This window comes from Rhinopithecus bieti, unplaced genomic scaffold (assembly GCF_001698545.2).
Source record: "Rhinopithecus bieti isolate Rb0 unplaced genomic scaffold, ASM169854v2 scaffold_63361, whole genome shotgun sequence".
Taxonomy (NCBI): Eukaryota; Metazoa; Chordata; class Mammalia; order Primates; family Cercopithecidae; genus Rhinopithecus; species Rhinopithecus bieti.
In genome coordinates, this window is record NW_016824163.1 from 362,808 (window position 1) to 370,604 (window position 7,797).

A 7,797-nucleotide genomic window follows, 5' to 3' on the forward strand; every position below is an offset into this window, starting at 1 on the left:
AGTGGTAAGACCGTGGTGGTGGTGAGGAGACTTTGGTAGTGCAGTGGTGAGACTGTGGTGATGGTGAGACTTTGGTAGTGCAGTGGTGAGACCGTGGTGGTGGTGGTGAGTCAGGTAAGCAGTTTTGGGATTGGGAGGATGTGCTGAGGTGTTCTGTGTGTTGATGTCTACCTGGGTGGTGGCTGCAAGTGGGTTCACGTAGAGAAAATGCATTGACTGGGACAGTTGTTATTGATGTGACAAATGTACTTCTAAATGCTTCAATAAACATCGTAAAAATCACTTTACCCTGCATGGCATTTAATGCAGAAACGAAGAAATTCAATGGCACAGGCTGTGGCAATAACGCTATTTCAACACACTCCATCGTATAACACTTATTTGATGTAAATGTTGAATTTTTGACACACCTGGCAAGCGGTAAGCTTCATCTCGTATCGATCCTGTGTGATCAGTTAATAGACGTGACATGGCTCCACACGTATTTCCAAGGCCCAGCCCTGGAGCCAGCCCACATAAACTCTATTCCAATTTTGTTTACTTTTGGTGCTGAGATCCTTTTCAAAGCTGAAATGAAGCAGACATGATTGTCTTCACACAAACCTTTCAGGGGTTCAAAGTGTTGTCAGGTGCATCTGAAAAACACAGAAGCGTTTGAGGAGGAAGAGAAGCTGCAGGGACATCACCCTTAATGGAAACACATCACCGCCAACCCTCAGAAGGGCCGAACACGAATCAACCATCAACACACACAGTATGCAGGTTTGAGCTTTTGCAGAAGGATGCTTAATTTAACTGACAGCGATGAGTTCAAGTTCAAGCTAAGACACCAATGACTCGTGTATTGATAGTTCCTGGTTTGGAGCTGGGGCTCTCTGCGGCTCACCATTCTAGTCACCTGTACTATCTGATCTTTCAGATTTTGGTCCTTCTAACCTGAAACTATGCAACAGAGGACTGGGAATGAGTCAGACTCAGGGTGGAGCAGCGTTCCAGGGAGGGGTGGCCAGCTCCTACAGGGAAATGCCTCCCTGGGGACATGCCAGCTTGACCTCCGTGGCTGGAGAGTCATTTCAGGGTCAACCGTCACAAGCCGGAGGGGTGGAGGGGAGAGGGAAAGGCTGGACAACCGTGGAGTGTGGAACGTGATGTTTGCTTTAAAAGGTGAGAGGCGCTCGGGGACGTGACATAAAACAGAACCAGTTCGTTAATCTTAATGCTGGAGATGCATATTTGATCCAGGATCAAAATGAAAACTTGATGTGAAAAATATTAAAACTAGGAGGTGCTTGGTGCGGTGCTGGGTGGCAGTGGCATTCGTCTGTATGGTGGGTGAGTCATACCCCACAGTCTGCAAATGGACACCTTAGGAAAAGAGGGAAATTGTTTCGGAATGATATTGTTCACTGAGCCCCTGAGTTCCACATCGAAAAGCAGGGTAGATGCATCGCCTGAACAGCCTTCACTATTGACTTTCCAGGTATCAATGACAATGCAGATTTTTTTTCTTAAGACAAATTCAAAATACTTAATGGTTTCACTCCAACAAAACCTGTCTATTATATCACCTATGATTATCTGAATTTGCTTCCAGCTTTTTGCAGATAAAGGGGTCTCAATCTTTGTTTTGCTGTGCATGAATTACTACATTTCACACTTAAAAAGAGGACAGAGTAGTGAGTTATTAGAAACAATTGCCTGACTAGAACTCTCGGTTATGATGGGATTAAAGAAGCTTTAAATCTTAAGTTTGGTTCTTCCCTGCAGTGACATTTACATTTACACATTTACATTGCATAAACTTTACATTAATAAGCTTTACAGTCCTCCTTCAGATCTCTGGAATTTTTCACAAAAATGTATGAGCAAACATGTAAATATCCTACGTTAAGAATAACAAAACTTGTACAGAATTATTTCACCTGTTCGTTTTTTTGTTGTTGTTTACTGATGGTGTTTGCTTAACTAGTAGCTACCTGAGGATGAAAATTATAACACAAATTCTTTCCATCAATTAAACTCCTTTTAGTGCATTTCTAAGACCACAGGAGCCTGTGGGAGTAACACAACTCATAAACATTAGGTTTTCTGCTTTTAACAGGCTAAAAACTATGCTTTTAAGGTAGAAGTATGCATTTTCAGGATAAAATTACTTTTACAAACATTATGAATCACCTCTAAGCAGCTTCTTCCTAGAGCGGAGTGATGTTTTGTGGTCACTGACCTGGGGGTGCAGCTGCCTCTCCCAGCTCAGTCCTGCTCACTTCTCCAGCCCACGGTTACGGCTGACCCCACATGGACTTGGCTGACCCCATATGGACTCCATAGGGCTCCCCGCTCCTGGCTCCTCCTCCTGTTCCTTGGCATACAGGGTCATTGGGAAGCACTGTTGGTGAGTTATACCACAGCCCTCTCTGTGTTTGTGGCTCCAGCTCTGTGACAAGTCTGTGCATTTGCCATGAGTGCAAATGGAAACCTCTGGCTATTCAGAAATTACTCACGACCAGGTTTCATCAGAAACTGGAAAAGTAATTCACACATAATGATACCCTCCAGGGTTCCCTCCTACTTTCCAAATGACTCTGCCTGCCCTTCCCGAGTCCACCTGCCCAGCATCAGAAAGGCAGCCGGCTTCCAGCTGTGCTTCTGAGTAGCTCTGCACAAGTCTAGGACCCTCCATGCCCTGGAGCTCTCCTTGACCAAACAACCTAGAAAACCTCCCACCCCAGTGCTCTCTGCGATCTGTGCACCTGAGGCCTCCAAAGTCAAACATCATTTTATGGCTCCATATCTGCTAGGTCACCAATGCAACCTTGGTTTCACAAGCATCAGAAAGACAATTTCTGGCTTATTTTATCTTGTGTATTAAGTTCCACTGGCTTTATATAAGACAGGCACAAAATGGTTATTAAGGCTAAAGCATTAACATATAATGATTAGATCCTTCTATAAATAAAACATGCATGTAGGAATAATCCATTTAGGCAAATACATCCAATGCATGGGTTTATTCAAATTAATATTAAAGAGCAAATAACATTTTAAGATAAAAAATTGAAGGTCACTTCAAGATATCAATAAAATAGAAACAATTTAAAATGCATTTACTTTTTGGTGCTGATGATAGCAAATCAGAAAACCAATTTAGTATCGTGAATCCAAAAGTTATGAAAGAGTAAAGGGCCTTCACCACAGAAGTTAAAGAATGAGCAGTTTTCTGGAGTGTTCTTCACTTTCTGCTCACTGCCGTTTCTAAGCACCTGTTACACACTGGGCAGCTTCCTGAACCTGCTCTGAGCACCTGTTACACACTGGGCAGCTTCCTGAACCTGTTCTAAGCACCTGGTAAATGCTGGGCAGCTTCCTGAACCTGCTCTGAGGACCTGTTAAATGCTGGGCAGCTTCCTGAACCTGCTCTGAGGACCTGTTACACGCCGGGCAGCTTGATGAACCTGCAGGTGGCTGAATGCTTGCCATAGGAGATCTTTAATTCTCGCCATTTGGAAAAGTAAGTATGACTTCACTTACTCCACAGAATCAGAAAAGAGAGGTTCAGTAGCTCCTCAAGGCAGTTCTGAGAGTGACATGAGCCAGGATTCAAACCTCCTTCTCCCTGACTTCAACAGCCGCAGGCCCCACTTCCTCCTTTTGTCTCTGTCAGGCTGAAATGATCAAAACAACATAAATACTGTCTACACCACCACATCTCTGCTTATCTTGAGCCCTGGAACACTGGAAGGATAAGTCTTTCTTTCACGGTAGCTGCCCGTAAATGAGACCATGCTTAGGTGTGACTATCAGGAATCCAAATGAATATTGATAAAGTCTAATTATTTATCTTCTAGTCTTTTACAACAGATTATGAAATGAGCCATGAGTACTTTTTCACTCAGGATGACATCTGTAGTTTTGCAGAGAGAAAACTTTCACAAGGGCATAAGCATATACATTTGAAAAATTAAATAAATGCATTTCTAAGAAAATATAAATGAGTGTTTAGAAATAAACAACAGCTAATCAGAAACTCACATCCTCCTCTCCACAGTCACCATCAAAATAAACATGGCACTGAACACAAATACTTTGGAAAGGTTTTCTACTTTCAAAAAACAGATACATAGCTTTGTTATTTAACCCATTTTAGAGCATGGAGTAAAAAGTTTCCCATTCATCCCAAGCTGCTGTCCTGCTGATGGCAAATGTGCAAAGATGGTACAAAAACTGAATTTACAAGTAAATGTCCCTTGTGAATATAGGTGTGGAAGTCTTACTAAAAACTGAATTTAAGATTTTTTTTTTTTTGAGAGGGTGTCTTGCTCTGTCACCCAGGCTGGAGTCCAGTGGCACGATCTCGGCTCACTGCAACTTCCACCTCCCAGGTTCAAGCAATTCTCCTACCTCAGCCTCCTGAGTAGCTGGGATTACAGGCACCCACCACCATGTCCAGCTAATTTTTTGTATTTTCAGTAGAGACGAGGTTTTACCATGTTGGTGAGGCTGGTCTCAAACTCCTGACCTCGTGTTCCACCTGCCTCAGCTTCTCAAAGTGCTGGGATCACAGGCATGAGTCACCATGTCCGGCTAATTTTTGTATTTTCAGTAGAAATGGGGTTTCACCAGGTGGGCCAGGCTGGTCTCTGACTCCTGACCTCATGTGATGCACCCACGTTGGCCTCCCAAAGTGCTGGGATTACAGGCGTGAGCCACTGCACCCAGCCTAATTAAATAATTTTTAAAAATAATTCATCTAAGTAAAAACATAGATACAGGAATATTCAGATATTCTAGTCTTTTTGTGTTACTTCCTGTAATTTGTATCTTTCAAGAACTTTTTCCATGTAATCTAAGTTTTCATACATACTGGCATAAAGGTTTCTTGTACTAGCCCCTTAATTCTATATTAATAACTGTAGGACCTCTATATTTATTTTGCCACTACTGATTTGCCAAAATTTCTCCCCCCTCTTTCCACTTTGACTAGTCTGGTTGGAATTCCACCCATTTTATCCATCTTTTTGAACATTTTGTTCTATGGATTCTATTGTTACTTTGCATTTTATTGGTACTTACCCTCATGCTTCTTGTTTACTTTCTTCTGCTCAGTTTTCCATTTAATGACCTATTCTTTTCCTGGCTTCTTGGTTGGTTTTAGGCTTTCTTCTCCTTACGGGAGCGATCACAGCACGCCTCCCCCATCTCCAGCACTCTCCCGAACGAAGTCCAGCCACCTCAGCTTCCAAGCACTGGCCCTTGACACTTCAACTTGCTAGGCCCACGGATCCCTCTTGGGTTCCCTCATCTCCACCAGGCTCTGCAGAGCGTCCCCCGGGTGTGGGTGGGCTGGCTCAGCTTCCATCTCTTGACGTCCTGGCCCCACTACCCGCTGTGTGACACAAGAGAGAAGTATGGCAGGGACACCTTGATCCGCAGGTGGAGGCGTTACGTATCACCATCCACACGCTCAGGTAAAATTAATCCGTTTCTAAAAACGATCTGCAGTTCTATAAACCTATGCTCAAGGAACACTGGAAAAGAGAGGGCAGTCTGTCTAGAAGGCGATGCAAATTACTCACTGGAAAGACTAGTGGGGACTGTACAAGAAGTTAACACATTTCATTCCCCTGACCACGCCCACCTGTCCAATCCTTGCTCACCCATCCAATGAACGGGATGGCAGCCCCTCCCCTGACGGCAGCCCCTCCCCTGACAGCAGCCCCTCCCCCACACAGCCCCTCCCCTGACAGCAGCCCCTCACCTGGGTCTCATGCTCCACTGTGGCTCCCGGGCTCCGAGGTTCCCCATGACCCTCTGGCCCAGCTCCAGGCTCCCCTCCCAGGATTGGATCTGGAGTCACAGGATAGCACTCAACCTCCACATCCTCCCTCTCCAGACTAGTATTTTGAGCTTCTGGCCCCATGCTATTAAGACACCTGTTCCTGGAGATACCTGTGAGCTGGGCCTCTCAGCTCGTTCCTGCAGTAGGGAGCCCAGTCCTTCTTATGGAAGGTGCCAGGTGTGATCCACAGATGAGTCTGAGGCCGAGGGTTCAGGGCAGGTCTTGAGGACAACCGTCATCATCTTGTGAATATATCCTTGACAAGGCCTCCAGGTGACAGGGACTCAGGGTCCCGGGGCTCCCAGGCCAGAAGCCTCCACACAAATGTGCCAATCTCAGGCTCCACCCTGCCCAGCAGGGCCAGTCGTGGTATAGAAGACTGTCTGTGATGGGGAATTTGGGGGTTGTAACCCTGTGACCTCAAGTCCAGTCCTGGGCCTGCTTTCCAGCACAGCTCCCTCTCTGGGTGCAGAAGATGGGTCAGTCTTTGATGACTGCCACAGAGGCCCTGGGTTCACACTGCCCTGAGCTGACGGTTGGTGGCCCCTTCCTGGTGATTTCTTCCTCCAGGGAATCTCCTGCTGTTCACGACAGCCAGGTCACCCTATAGTCCTTGCTGCCACCGTCTCCTTCCTTTCTCCAGCACTTGGACCCCGCATAGGGGTGAATTTCCACCTGCTCACCTCATCAGACTGACCAAGAACCTGCCCAACTCAAGGCTCCCGCCCGCCCGCCCACCACCCGCAGCGGCCCCGTGAGGCTCTGGCCAGTGGGTGGGACCCCTCTAGATTCCCATCCTGAGGACCCCCTTGCAGGGCTGACTTAGGGGACGGCCCAGTGGCCGACTCGGAGAGGACGAATGTTCGTGGGAGTAGCTGGGGAGGAGCTGTGGGGAGAGGCCAAGGACGGGAGGCATCTGCAGAATTCTTGGTCAGACAGAGACTGCTGCGAGGGGCAGCTTGGATGCAACCCCGCTGGGAGCCTCAGGGAGCCACGTAGGGTGGTCTGGAGATGCCCAGTGGAGGGGCACAGAGGTTTCCACATAAATCCTCCAGCTCCTGTCTGGCCCTGACCCAGGGCTGCTTCCTGGGGAGCACAAACCCTCTGGCACCTCAGGGCACCTCTCCTGGGCCCCTCAGCTCTTCTGAGTAGAGGTGAGCCCTGTGCAGGAAGTCGGGGTACTGCAGGAGTAACCCCTTGGCTTCCGTGGGAATGAGGGTGCAGGGTCTTGGGGGAGACACCAAGGAAATTTGCAAGACAGTCTAGAGTAATAGTATGCAAACCAGTACATCAAACCAAGTCAAAAACATAATCAAGACCAAAAGCTGGTTCTCTGAGTGGGCCGGTAAGGGACCTGCCCCAAACCCTGCCGAACAGAACAGGAGCGAGAATGCTGGGGGTAGACAGCGGCTTCCTTTCTGCCGGGTGTGGCCGTGTGACTGAGTCCCGCCCAGGGAGGCAGGCAGGGCACCCACCGCCAACCTCCATCCCAGAAAGTGGCCTCCCCGAGTTCCCCACCTGCTGCCTCCCCAAGTTCCCCACCTGCCGCCTCCCCGAGTTCCCCACCCATCTCCATTCCCTGGATGTCAACACCAAGAGGGAGCGTGGTGTCTGCCTGTGGAGACACAAGACACAGCCCTGGGGTCCTGGGGCTCCAGCACGGCCCATTCTGACTGTGGTGGGAAGATGCTGAGAGGTAATGGTCATAGCCTTCCCTTCAGTGTGGTGATGGGCCTGGACATTCTTCTCTGAATGTGCAACGTGTTAACACAAGATTCACATTTTCATAGCTTCTCTAAATGCACTTGCAACATCCTGATGAAAGTTTGTGTACAGCTGGTCTCTGTTTCCAGGTCTGAGAACAAGAGTGTGTTGTAAATATGAATGCGAGTGTGTTCACGCTCCTGTTTAGCCCATTTCTTTGGTATCCGTGCTTTTTAATTTTACCTTAAAGACTTACT